This window comes from Ovis canadensis, chromosome 21 (genome assembly GCF_042477335.2).
Source record: "Ovis canadensis isolate MfBH-ARS-UI-01 breed Bighorn chromosome 21, ARS-UI_OviCan_v2, whole genome shotgun sequence".
NCBI classification, from domain to species: Eukaryota; Metazoa; Chordata; class Mammalia; order Artiodactyla; family Bovidae; genus Ovis; species Ovis canadensis.
Genome location: NC_091265.1, coordinates 52,389,868 through 52,404,223, shown reverse-complemented (window position 1 = coordinate 52,404,223; position 14,356 = coordinate 52,389,868). Strand labels below are relative to the sequence as shown.

At 51.8% G+C, this 14,356-nt stretch overlaps 1 long non-coding RNA gene across 1 annotated transcript in view; it reads right to left on the bottom strand.

Moving 5' to 3' along the window:
* Window positions 1-11,899, bottom strand: part of LOC138426794 (uncharacterized) — a 118,742-nt gene extending 106,843 nt beyond the window's left edge. Inside the window, exon 1 of the long non-coding RNA XR_011251747.1 lies at window positions 11,796-11,899. This is a non-coding gene — a long non-coding RNA (uncharacterized lncRNA). The remainder of the gene's footprint in view (window positions 1-11,795) is intronic.
* Window positions 11,900-14,356: the final 2,457 nt, after the last annotated feature.

Below are 14,356 nucleotides of genomic sequence, written 5' to 3'. Positions count from 1 at the left end.
AAAACCTCAGAGTGACCATCAGCATCTCCCGGCCTCCCCCCGAGTCGACTCCTGCACTCAATCTCCCCTCTGCATCCCCTGCATTTACTCCTTCTCAGGTGCATCCCAACAGCCTCCTATGTGACCCCCCTCCTCCAGACCCAGGGACCACTCACCAGGTGTCTCTCTGTAACAGTTCTGTTCATGTCCCTCCAACACATGATAGTCCATAGTGGCTATCATTGGCCTAAAAAGAATCCAAACCACTCACGCAAACGTATGTGGTCCCCACGGCCTGGCTCCCAGGAGCCTTTGTCACCTTGCCTCTACCCTCCCCTGCACTGCAGTCTTCTCTTCCCGGGGGAGTCAGGGCTTCCGCGACTGCTCATCTCTGACCCTTTGCTCTGTGGGCTGTTCTCCGCTTGTAAAAGTCAAAACTAAAGCAACAAATAAAAGCACCTGCCCATACGTAGAGAAGAGACTGCTGGACACAGTGAGGGAAGGAGAGAGTGGGATGAATTGGGAGCGCAGCACTGACAAGGTGTGCACCAGCATGTGTGAAGTGAGCAGCTAGTGGGGAGCTGCTGCAAAGCACAGGAAGCGCAGCTCCGCGCTCTGTGATGACCTAGAGGGGTGGGAGCGAGGGGAGGAGGCTCACGAGGGAGGGGATATGTGCGCCTACGAGGGAGGGGATATGTGCACGCGCACGGCTGATTGACATTGTTGTACAGGAGAAACCCACACAACACTGTAAAATTATCCTCTGATTGAAAAAAAAAAAAAAAAAAACCCCACCTGTCTGCCCCTCAAAGGCCAGTTCAAATGTGACTTCCTCCATGAAGACTGCAGATCCAGAATCTGCTCTTTCCTCTGCGTTCTGGCTGCAGCCTGTACCACGTCTGGAGCACCGACCTGGTGCTATAACAACTCCTGGGAGGGGCTGGTCTAACCCCCCACGCCCCACCCCACCCCATCCCACCCCTAGACTGTGCTCCTCGGAGGCCCAATCAGTGCCATCTCCCTGTGTCCTGCGAGCCGAGCACAGCTCCGGCCCACGACCCACGACCCATGTAAAAGGATCTTATTTTAAGGGACCAAGGCTGGCCCAGCGTGAGGCTCCCTTTGCCCAGGTCTTGGGAGGCACCGCGTGCGCGCGCGTCAGTCTGGACCGACTCAAGCTCGTCTTCTCCGTGACGCTTTACCTCCAAAACTACAAACAGGAAATCCAGGGGGAGGAGAAGCTCTGGTTAATAGAAAAGCAAGCTCTCAGCCCAAACCTCCAGCTGCCTTGTTAAAGTTAACAAGCACCAGAATGAAACATGTGGCTTAGGAGCTGGGTTTCTTATTATTATTACACACACACACACACACACACATATCCCTACACATATACGGGAATAAGCTGGCTTCAGAGTGCGGCTGGATGAACAAATATAAGACAAAAAGCAGAAAGAGATCTGGGGGCCAGAGCACAGAACCAGTGGGCGTTTTTTAAAACCCCCAAGAACAGGGTGGGGCATTACTGTGGGCCTGCCTGTGCCGGGGGTGTCAGAGCTCCCCAAATAAAATGAAGCCTCACAGCTAGGCCAATCAAGAAACAGCACAGGTTACACTGGGTCTGCCTCTCTCCCCAGTACGTGTTCAATCTCGACCAAGTATCTGGCACAGCAGTTAAAAACGGGGACTGTGCCGGCATCGTGGGTGTCACTTCTGGAGTAGGGGTGTTGGGGGAGGGGGGTATCCCTGTGTCTCAGGGCCTCTTTGCAACCATGGGGATAGAACCATAGTGCTCGATTCTCAAGGCTCTTCAACTTAAATATACATAAACAGTCCAGAGGTTACCCAAACCCTCCATCCATATTAGGGCTTTTCCTTTCTTTTTGGTGCATGCACAGACACGGCCAAGTGAAACTGAAACGATTATGTGGGCCTCACCTGTTGGGAGGTGCTCACCTGTTGGGAGGTGCTCCCCGCACCTGTAGGGAGAAGCGTGTGGCTGCAGCACCAGGCAGGACGGACACAGAGTGCGGGACTTTCGTGCAGACCCCGGGGCGGTGGGGGTGGGGGACACAGCACAAACGCCCCTGAGTCAGGCTGGGACCTGGGCCCCTCTGCTGTGATACTGGCACCTGGACACACCTCTCCTCCAGCAACGAAATACAGAGAGGCTACAGGCGACTAAGAATAAAGCTGCATGCGCAGCTGGGGCAAATTCTGACCTGAAAGGTACAAAGACAAAATAAAAACCCCAACTGCTACTTCTGCAGAGCCTGGAGCAAAACAAAACAAAACAAAACAAAACTGGGTACCCAGAGCAAAAGCAGTATCCTGGGCTTGCCCCCTGCTCCCAACACCACAAAGGGGTGGGCAAACTGCCTAACCCACCCCTTCAACACCACGCTGGACCCACCCCTATCCTCACCCCATGTAAGTAACAAGCTCACCCCCTCCTCTGGAAGCCAGCTAACAAGGAAACCAGCTACTTTTTCTTACTCCCTCCTCCAGCCCAGTAAAGCCTCCCCTGAATTTCTTATTTGAGAACTCTGGTCAATTTCACTCCCACCTTTTTCTCCACTTCCTTGCTTCCTGGAAAAGTCCAGTTGCCTTGGACTCAAGGCAACCCCCATCTATCAAGGTCAGTCCCAGGAAGAGCTGGTGCTTGCCTAGGCTCCTGACACCACCACGCCCATTTCCTCCACCCTCCTACCCACCCTCCTCTCCCCTGCTTTTGTGGATGTCCTTGGCCTTCAGCCGGAATCAGGGTTGTGCTCTGCACAGGTAACAACTGGCTATCATGTGCTGCTTTCCCTGATGACACCGAGAGCCTACCCCAGGACAGAGCCTCCATCGTCTCTCCCCCACCCCACCGCTACGGTCCTGTAGTCCTGTCTCCAGAGAGAGATTACAATTGCCCTTACTCTTTCCACCTCCCTCGTTTCTTTCAGGTCATTGAAAGTGAACCATCCTTTGGAAGGTGAGTCCTAGCGTCAAGGGATCTAGGTTCTCAGCGCTGGGAGAGTCCTGGGAGGCCACACATGGCCACTCAGCCAGGCAGGGCACGGCTGCCATAGCACCATCCACAGGGACTTGGATGTGAATGGTGACCCCCAAGATCGGCACGGAGTGAAGCCCTGGGGGTGTTTTCACTGCAGGGAAAGGGCCTTCCTGGGTTAAGGGCAGAATGGAAACCACAAGACTGCCCCAAACCGCCATTCCCGGTGAGTTCTTGTCTTCAGCACTGTCTGCAGCTGCTGAGGCTCTAAGCAAGTCAGTGCTGGGGGTCTTGGCAGGTCACATTATCCTCTCCTGTCCAAAGAAGCAGTTAGACATTCACCCTATGAGTTGTGTCCATCTGCACCTAATGAGTGAGTCCATTTATTAATTTATTCATCAAACAGAGAGCATCTCCTAGGGCCCAGGAGTTGTGGATGTAGACACTGGAAATGCACTGAAAGGGATAAGAAGTTCACCACCTAGGGGCTGACACAGAGGAGAAAGCCAGCCCTCCCCCATCACATTAGAGACTGTACGCGCCAAGAAAGGAGCCTCGTGTAGGCAAATTTACATCTGCTGACAGCGACCAAGGAGCGAGTGCTCACTCTGGGCCAGGACTCTGTTAAGCATCTCCTCGATGTTATTGAATCATTACAGCAACCTTATAAGGCAGATCCTATCATCCCCACTCATTCATGAAGATTTCAAGGCCTGGAGACATTAAAAACTTGCCCAAGGTCACACAGTGAGGTCACACAGTGAGGTCACACAGTAGAGGGGGCCTGGCTGCATGCACTTGCTCTTGACCTCTTTGGGCCACACCAGATCACTGAGTCTCTTGCAGTCAGCGGCAGTGGCTCACCTCTGGTCACTTAAGGGACAAATCTTTCTCTGCGTCCCCTGGCGGCTGATGCACTGCAGGCTAGTCAGAGGAACCCAGAGGAAGACATGGCCCAACCTCCCAAGGAACACGTGGTCCCTGTGTGGAGTCGAGCGGCCACCCTTCTCCTAGAGCCCACTTCAGATGCTTCTTTGGAAATTCTGACTTTGGGGTCTTAAATAGTAGTTGAGCACTGTTTCTGGAAGCACACATGACAACCAGCAGATGTTTTGTTTTCTTATTCTTAATAGGCCCTTGTTTCTAAATGGAAAACCTGGAGAAATCAGTGGAGTAGAGACAAGATTTTAAATGGAAGGGAGAGAGGGGTAAAAAGGAAGAGGGAATTTCACTCCTGGAAAATTGTTCTGCCAAGCCAGACCCTCTCCGATGAGGCAAAAGATGGAATTTGGGGACACGATGCCCTCAGGAAAATTTCCAGGAACTCCAGTTAGCCTGGTTCCAATGACGCCTAACAGCTCATCGCCCTCGCCAACTCTGGACCCAGATGAGTCTTCTTGTTCTCTGTTTGGCATTTTGAAGCCCTGCAGAATCTAACCCACTTGCTTCTCTGCTTCATATGCAGAGAAAAGGAGCCAATCTGATTCCCCTCGGGTAACAAAAGAGGGTTTAAGAAATAGACTCTCTCAGCTATCCCTAAGATCAGAAAACCAGTCTATGGCAGGCTTTGGAAATAATATCACTAAATTCCCTGTGCTTTGGTTTCCATAGCCAATCGAAAGAAATCCAGGCAAAGGATCCAGGGCCAAAAGTAAATACACAGTCCAAAAAAAAAAAAAAAAAAAGATTAAGAAGAGAGTTTGTGTGTCACAGTAATTGGAAAATCGGGACCTGATAGCTTCTTCAATGTCTATCTGAAGACACAAAGTAACATGAGGCTTAAGACCTCCTTCTCCATCTCTTCTCCTGACCTGAGCTCCAGGTATCTCAGAAATCCTGCCCCACTTCAGATAGCTGATAGAACTGAGAGTTTCTTTTCTGAGCACAGAGATGGGGAATAAATGCTAGCGACCCTGAGAAACTGCGGGCAGAGTGAGACAAAATCCAAGGTGGACGTGTGCGATGGAGAAACTTTGAAAACTCTTACCAACGATGCTTCTGATTAAACAGACCCACACCACAACATCTGACCATTCCTGTGGTCCACAGCCCATGGCTGCTTGGACAGGGCCAGCATGCCAAGCCGGCCAGACTGTGGAAGCAAGTACCTCCTGGCCACAGGACTCCCTGCCCTGCAGCCAAAAGCCATGTGGGGACACTGCAAATCCAAACCTCATCCCCTACATGGAAGGCACAGCTCACATCTGAGATTCAGGGGAGATTGCTCTTGGACCTCCGGCCAGATCTTACCCCTGAGGCTGGGACCCTCCAAGTAAGCCCCTGATTGTCAGATAAAAGACTTTCTTTGGATTTTATAGTCTCTTCAAAGTATGTTCCAAGTCTCTTCAAAGTATGTTCCAAGTCTCTTCAAAGTATGTACGACAAACATTTTCAGGGAAAGGGAGAAAGCAAAGTCTGGGACAACACCCAGGGATTCCCCCAGGCTGCCTGTTTACCCCCATCACCTTACAGCAGATGAGAGAAAATCTGGGCTGGCCCAGGCTCACCTGGACAAGGGTACCCCTCAGACTGGTGCCCAGCTCTGTGGGCACTTCCCCAGCTGGGACACCCAACTGACTGGGCTGCCCTCTTCTGACCCCGTCTGTCTTATTTTCTCCAAAGAGAACTGAACAGGGAGAAAATAGAAATCACTTCTTCACAGAGCTTGAGAATCCAGCTCACGAAAGGTGGCTGAGTTGGGGAGAAGTGGGTATTTGCGTCTCTCCCCTTCACCCTAACTGGTTCCTAAATCTAGTTGCAAAAGAAGTTCCAAGGACTTGTCAGTTGTCCTGGGATACCTCATTCACCAGCCCTGAGCCTGAGCCCAACTCTATCAGCCCAACATCTGGAGAAAGCTGAAGTCCAGAACCTTCTCCTTTTCTTAGTGGAGAGAGTTTGGGAACGTGGGAGTTCCTGCCCCTGCAGGAGGCTCCTTGGAAGTCGGCACACGATTTTCTCACGGGAAAGACATCTTTCCCCTTTTAGAGCCCAGGCTCCCAGCTCTCAGATCTCCTCTCCCCGTGTTTCTGTATGCTGCTCTCATTTAGTTTTAATTTCAATTTTCTTTTTCTTCCTCCATCAACTACAATCTAAAATCCATTGCAAGGTCACACCCCAGAGTTAGGCAGAGCTAGGAAGCCAGCAGTCCTGATGGAAGGTGCTGAGGACCTGGAGTTCCAGAGCAAGTGGTGTTTTGAATTGAAGTTGGCTCCCCCACCCAGGACTGGGCATAGAGTGGTCTAGAGCAGGCGTCCCAGGATTTTCAGACAAGAACGCAGCGAGTGAGACTGACAAGGACACACAGGGGAATCCAGGCAAACACTGAAAACCCCGGGAGCACCGGTGGACAGTCTTCTCCAGCAACCATCAGACAAAGTGACCACAGTGAGCCGACCTCATTGTGCAGTTAACTGCTTATATGATGATCAACAAGTCACCTCTGGGAACCTCTGTCTCTTAGTCTAGAAAATCAGAGATCTAGGAGCTTGGGGTTGTCAGATGCAAGCTAGTATATGGAGACTGTATAAACAGCAAGGCCCTACTTGCAGAGCATGGGGAACTACGTTCAATATCTTGTCCGAGCAAAAAAGAGCGGTTATGCCAATATTCACACTGTCAAGAGTAATAACCCTTTACTTCTTTTTATTGACATTTATTCCATAACATTTTAATAACATTAATGTTATTTTATTAACATTAATAACTACTACTATTTTATTAGCATTTAATAACAACCATAACAACATGCAGAATAAAAACATTCAAGAAAGGTCCATAAAGGTTATCAAGCAATCACATCAGCCCATAATAAATCCGTCTGATAGATTAAAAAAAATACTGTCATAAAGCAAAGTGGAAAAAAATATGAAAAGGAATGTATTCACATGTATAACTGAATCACTTTGCTGTCCAGCAGAAATAATACAACATTGTAAGTCAACTATACTACAATAAGCAAAGAGATGAGACTACACTATTTTTAACACCTCTTCCAGACCTGACATTCCACATTTCTCACCCTAACTTGGAGCCCTGGAGCCCTTTCATTTCTTTATCCGCCGCTTTCCCGCTCCCCCTCCCCAATCTCTCTGCTGAAGACTAGGAGGGGAGGGATGAGGGGAGAGGAGGGAGGTTCAAGAGGGAGGTGATATATGTATAATTATGGCTGATTTGTAACCTTGAATGGCAGAAACCAACACATTGTAAAGCAATTATCCTCAAGTTAAAAAAAAAAGAAAGAAAGATGAAAAGGCATGGAGAGCAGGAACTCTGTGTAAATGTGCTATGTTCTATATGCAAATTTATGGTAATAAACACTGTAGGATGGTTCATGCCTACAGGCCATTATCTCACACCTGCTGATGAGCAGGTGCAAACACGGCCATGAGGAAACAGGAAATCTTTCTTTCAGGAAGCTCAGGCCAGGGAGAGAGGCAAGCACCCTTCACGGCAATTGGAAGATCTGTCCCTAGTGCTATGAGAGAGGGATAAAAATGCTCCAGAGGGAAGGGGAAAGGCCCCAGAGAGATACACGAGGAATCAGGGAAGAAATGCACAATTGAGGTCTCGTCCACGTGCGTGGCTGGCACAAGAGGAAGGGACAGTGGAGGCAGAAGGAACAAGGACAGCAAAGGGGTCCTGAAGTCCCGGTAATGTTCGTGGAGTGATGAACCTGGGGGAGGGCTGTTGCAGGACAAGAAGGACTCAAGATCAGGAAGGCAAGCCCGGAGAGAGCTGAGAGGCTTGAACGCCAAGTTGGGGAGAAGAAACTGCTCTCAGATGACAGCGAGGTCGGCTCGGGCTGCCTACACACCTGAAGGAACCTGCTCACCGCCCTGCCCTTCGGCCTCCCATACCTGACCAGATCCCAGCTGTCACATCACTTTCCGCCCACAGGATGGAACAAGCCCAGCTTCTCGGCCCTGCACCCAGGTGGCCTCAACACTACAGATGGCCCGGTCCAATCAGAGCATTACCCGGCGCAGGCTTGTCTTCTTGCATGAAACTCTAGAAGGTCAGAGAAAGTGACTCTCCCAACTTCTCCTCCATGGGGAGGGACTCTGAGCCCATAGCCCCTCTCAGGGGAGTCACTGGCTGGGTGTGAAGAGGTAACTGTGCCCAGTGGAGGCTGCGGACTCGAGTCAAGCTGGGCCTGGACTTGGCATCATGACCTGTCCGTTGTGACACTGAGGCCAGGCTGAGGCTCCCCGGCCCCGCCCCCTAGTGATCGTTCCCTGCTGAACTGGCTCCGGCCCAGCCCTGGAGGAAGAACAGGGATGGGGTTGCCGGTCAGCGTCTCCTGGGGAGGCCTCTCCCACATGCGCTGAGCAGTTATCTCTAAGAGTGATTAGGAAATAAAACAGCTCCCTTCCCCATTAGCTGTACACTGGCCCATCTGGGCCCTGAGACACCCCAGATCCGGGCAGGCGGGGCTCAGCTGACAGCTCCGTTAGAGCAGATGGTCCCCCCGCCCTGCACCTTCTCCTTCTGCCTTGTGCTGTTTCTGGCAGCAGAGCAATGTGGGGTGGCGGGGTTCGGGGGGAGGCTTGAGGTCGAACTTGTTGAAAGTGCAAGGGGGAGAAAATTGTTCTCATCTGAATAAACAGAGTCAGCTGTTGCCAGAAGGTGAAACCTGCCCGGGGTGTGCACCCCTCCCAAGGCAGTGTGGATCTGGGCTGACAGGGATGCTGGGACGTGGGCCAGTGCTATCCAGGCGACTCTGGAGATGCCACCAGTGGATGGAGGGCCCCCAAGAGAGGTGAGAGGGCAGGGGTGGGGACGGGTGGGTGCCGGGAGGGAAGTCTTGGCCTTGGTGCTGTGGCCGTTCAGTCTGTGTCAGCGGAGAGGGGTGGGGTGGCGGGGCAGGGGGCAGCTGCCATGGTGGAATCCAGTTAGTTCACAGCGGGCATCTGGGACCCCTCAGCCTTGTGGATGGGGTCTCCGCCTGCCGTATCTCCAGGATTTCTGGGAAGAAGCCAGTGTAGTAAGTGGTGCTCTGGGTGCTCCCTGGTGAAGTAACCTCCTGAGAATACACCCCAGCTGCTTAGAAGGCACTCAACCCTGCCCAGCAGCCTGCCTGCCCCAGACACTCAGAAACTTTTCCACCCTGAGAGCTACACCAAGTGGGCTCTGGCAAAGTAAGCAGAAGGCCAAAGGTGAAGGGAAGGATGGGGAGGGATGGCAGCAAGGGAGTGAAGGAAGAAGGAAAGAATCCATGTCATATTCTAGGAAGAGTGCTAGAACTGGTCCAGAGACGAGTCCTGGTTCCTTCACCTTTGAAACTAACCCAACTGATGGCTTCAGGCAAGACGCTACTAACCAGTCCAGACTCCCCTTTCAGTACAGAGCTGGCTTGGATTGTGCTATCTCAACTAACATGTGATGAAAACCAACAAGCAGGATTCATGCCCTTTCCTCTGAACCTCCCACTCTGTCCAGGTCATGAAAGATGGGGTCATCCTGACCCCAGTCCCTAGCATCTGCTCCAGGGACTGCGAGAAAAGTCTTCTCCTTCTAAGACCTGGAGATGCTGTCACACCTGATAAGCAGGGTGAGCCAGATCATATGGAACTTGATCTTTCTGCTCTGGTCGGAGAAAAGCATGTAAAGGAATTAAGACTCAGACAGCGGTGTTTCTGTTTCAAAGGGGCAGAGAAAGCCAAACAGGCAGGCCATCGACCAACAGCAGTAGAAGCATCGTTGCACTGAAGTGTCTTCAAGGAAGAAAGGGCCACCTGATAGAGTGATGTTCGCCTTGCTTATCCCAGCAGGACCAGCCCTATGCCATAATCGCAACTCCCCATGTTCGTCTGGATTCGACACTTTCCAAGGCTCAGCACACATTTGACTTTTCTCCATCCTCACCGCCCCCGAGTAAGGAGGTGGGAGAAGTGTCCCCATGCAGATAAGAAAACTAAGGCTTTCAGGTTAAGGGATGTCCAGGGCGTCCTGCACACCTGTGCTCCTCTCCCATGAGGCTCGTCTTTGGGGGCAGGTAGAGGACAGGGAGAAGCAGAGGAGGAAGTAGTGACAGTGCCAAGGACCAGGGAAAGAAGCCTTGGGTTCTGTTTCAGGGCACATTTTTACATCTCCATTCCTGAGTTTCTCTGCCTGCTCCCCCCAACTCTTCTGCATACATCAGAAATGTCAGTGCTTCCTGGCCAGGATGTAACAAAAGCTACAGACTAACAGAAAATGTCCTAGAAAGGTGAGAAGGGATCTAAACTAAAGTAAAGCGACTGGCCTAAGATCACACAGCTGGCTAGCAACAGAGCCCAGGTTAGAACCTGCTATTCCAGACTGCGGCCATACTGGATGAGTTAGAATGCCTGGCCAATGGCAATGACCCGAGAAGCACCTGGGAAGTCCTGAATGCAAGCAGTCCCTCTGTGCACTTCCCCAAATGTCTGAGGTTGCACCCCCAGGCCCATATGCTCTACATCAAAGCTGGAGGCTGAGCCAACAAGCCTTCCTCTCATATGGAATGACTCTGATATTCACTTCCGAGGCTCCATTTCCAAGTGGAAACCTGCTGCCAATCCAAACAGAACAGGCTAATCAGAAAGCTTTGGGTTTATCCCCCTTGCTTACAGAGCTACACTCTGGAGGCCTGAGCCCCTCCAGCATAACTACAGGGCTGGTGCTGCTAAGAGCATACCCCAGCTGCAAGGGGGGACTCTCTGAACTGTAGAGTGTCTCCCCACCCCTCTGGCCATCTGGCGTTCCTTCCTTCATTCAATAATCATGGACTTGGGTCCTGTCTTCACCAGGCTTTGTGCGAGGAGCAAGTTCCACAAATGCAGGTGAGACAGAAAACCACCTTCAGAGAATCTTCCTTCTATCTGGGAAGCAAGTCCCATCTACATTTTCTGGGCAGATTCTTTGAGTCCAGTGGAATCAGCCTCAGAAATACAAAACCCAAAGCAATGGTATTCCAGCTGAAAAGGTCAAAGTGACCTGGCATCTCGAACTCAGTGACCTGAGGCAGGACGGGGAATTTGTCCACTTATCTGAGGGAGAATTTATGGAGCAGGCAGTTCTGAAAAAGATCCTGAGAGAGAAAGAAGATTTTAGGTAGATGGAGCCTGGACCTTATGGAGCAAGAGAGGGACAAGGAAAACCAGCACACGGGTGCTCAATGTGCTCTGCTGTCGTCAGCTGTATGAGTCACCTCAACCCGCATGAAGTCACCATCGCTGCTCTCGTTTCATAGATGAGAAAACTGAGGCTCAAAGGAATTAAATGATCTGTGCATGACCACAGTTCTGTCCAAGGCCTGTGTGACTCCAGAGCTCACACTCTTCACTGCACTGGGCGCAGGGAGGAGCTGAGAGGAGGCTTCAGTGCCAATTACCCACCCCCCCCAAAACACACACACACACACACACACACACACACACACAGAAGACAAAAGGGAAAGTAGCTTAGTTACAGGAGATGCAGAAAGGTTTTCAGTTTAAAGCAGTCATTGTTCACAGTATTTTTAGTTCACAGTAGTTTTTCTATAAAGCCATATTTGTTTTATCATCATCCTCACCATCCACACCATCCTCCCCACATCCTCACCATCATCCTTACCATCGTCACCATTGTCCTCCTCATCACCACCATTATCCTCCCCACCATCCTCACCATCCTCGCCAACATCCTCACCATCGTCACCATCCTCCCCCCTTACCATCACCAATCTTTCTGATGAGGTTGTATAATGCATGATAACCACGTGCTAGATGCTGAGCTAAGTTATGGTTCTATCTAAATCTTCCAATAATGAGTTTAATTGCATATTACAGATGAGAAAACTGAGGCATGGGGGAAAACTCACCCAAATCACACATCTGTCAAGTAGCAGAGCTGAGGCACCAGCCCAGGCAGCCTGCCTCCAGATCCTGTGGTCCTAAGCACGTTGCTTATTCTTTGAGATTCTACCTGCAGGAAGATGGAGGTGACATCGAGGCTGTCACAGACACAGAACACAAGGCAAAATATACAAGTTGGGGACCTCCCTGGTAGAACTACACATAAAGAACCTGCCTGTCAATGCAGGGGGAACACAGGTTCGATCCATGGTCTGGGAAGATCCCACATGCTTCGGAGCAACTAAGCCTGCCCATCACAACTACTGAGCCTGCTTGCCCTAAAGCCTGTGGTGCACAAGAGAAGACGCTGCAGCGGGGAAGAATCTCTCACGGTACAACACAGAGGAGCCACTGCTTACCGCAGCTCGGGAAAGCCCACACACAGCAACCAAGACCTAGCACAGCCAAGAATAAAATTTTTTAAACTATAAAAAAATGTACCAGTAGGAAAGCCGTTGACTTGACTAGCCCCATAGGGCCCTGGAGTGGCCTTGTGGAGGCAGGGGATGGCCCACACAGGGATGGCAGTCTGAGGGACTTTTTGGAGAGAACAGGTTTCAGGAGCTGCAGGAGGATGAAGGACAAGGGGACCTAGGCGCCACAGGGCCTGTGGGCAGCCGAGGGACAGGACGCACAGCCTCAAGGCCATGGCTCTTGCAGTCTCAGCCCTGTACCCAAAGGCACCCCAAGGCACATCCACACCTCCCCAGCACCCCAAAGGCAGCTGCAACCCTACGAGGCTGCTCTGTCCCCACCATGTGATGGATGCCAGATGCCGTATCCTTCCTGGGAGGAAACGCATCGCCGAGACTGGCCTCCCATCACAGGACACGCTGCTGCTTCTCTAGGCTGTGAGAGGAGTCCCACAGACCTTGTCCCCCTCCGCCTCAGCCATTCCCAGCTCCTCGGTCCTCTGTGAATCATCAGCCCCATGGAGCGAAGTTCTGCTTCCCACTTTTTAAGTCTGAGGGCATTTATTCCTGTTGATAAACTGGATTTAGACAGCTTCACAAACCCCCGACTGTGGCCAAAATTATGAAGGTGAGCTATTCCTGGAGCCCCATCCTGTCGAGGAGAAGAATACAGTACAGATGCGAACTGGCACTTTTCCCACCCATTTCTGTCCAAGGGAGAATTACTTCTGTCGCGGATTGGAGCAGGGCTTGGGGGTTGGCTGGCATCATAAATCAGGATTATTACATCGGTGCTTCCCACCAAACTCCCAGAAAAGGAAGGCAGCCCTGCAGGCCTCTGTCATAGCCTGCAGCTTCACCAAAACAAATAAAGCCCTGGGACCAAACCCCACTGCCATCCCCGCCAGCCCACAGCCAGACGGAGACCATGAAAACAGCCCTGCTCCTCACCAGTTCTGCAAAATGCAGGGGGATGGCTAGGATCTCACAGGCCTTTGTACAAACCGGGGGTGGGAAGGGGGTGGGTGACCCTGGGAAGGACCAGGATCACGGTCCAGAGTCCAGGCCACCCAAGAGTATCTGTCGTCTCTCTCTCTCTTCCTTCCTTTCTTTTTCCTTTCTTCCTTCCTTCCCTCCTTCCTTCATGTATTCCTTTCCTTTTGTTTTTTTTTCCTTCTTCTTCTTTTTTGTAGGATTCTACCGAATCTCGCTGTGTGCTCTGGGTCCAACACCAGGAAACGGTGCTCGTGGGTGGGATGTAAATAAAGAGTGAGAAACAACAGCGGTGGGGGGCGTGGGGACAGGAGGGGAGCGTGGCCATCAGTGCCTTCCGCTGCTCGGAGCTGCACACAGACCCTGGCAAAGCTGGGCCACGGGAGTGGGGTCTGCCCGATGCCACTCGGGCCCCACGGGGTTAGAGAGAAGCAAGCGGAGGTGCAGGGCTCTGACTCCCAGGCCCGCACACCCCAGAGGCCGTGCGCACTCAGGGAGCATCCCCTCTCAACACCACTCCTCGGCCCTGCAGTCTCCTCACACACGGGGAAGCCCTCACGGCTGACCCAGGGCAGGCGGAGGGAGCAGACGGGACCCGGGGCCTCCTAAGTCGTGTGTGTGCTCCTTGGCAGCCCCTCCACGCCCATCTTAGTGACAGTGCCACCAGCTCCCAGAGCAAGATGCAGGCAGGTCCGCCTGACCGCAAGCGGGTGTCAAACGACCGGAGGGCAAGAGGGACCCTCGGAGTGGAGCACGGACCTTGTAACCAGGCAACGCACAGTCTCATCCCTCCCCAAGTTCCAGCCGTGTGGCCTTGAGTAAGGCTCCTGCTCCGCCTTAGAGTCAGTCTCCTTGGCTGTGGAAAGGGGACAGGATGCCCCCAGCAGGGTCAACAGGTGCTGCCCTCGCTGCTCCTAGAGTACGGATGGGAAAACCAGCCCCTTCCTCAGCCCTCAGCTGGGCTACCCTGCAACTTCTTGACTTTCGGAGCATTTGATTTTTTAAATTTTATTTTATATTAGAATATAGTTGATAAACAATGTTGTGATAGTTTCAGGTATACAGCAAAATGATTCAGTTATATATATTCAGTTCAGTTCAGTCACTCAGTCGTGTCCAAC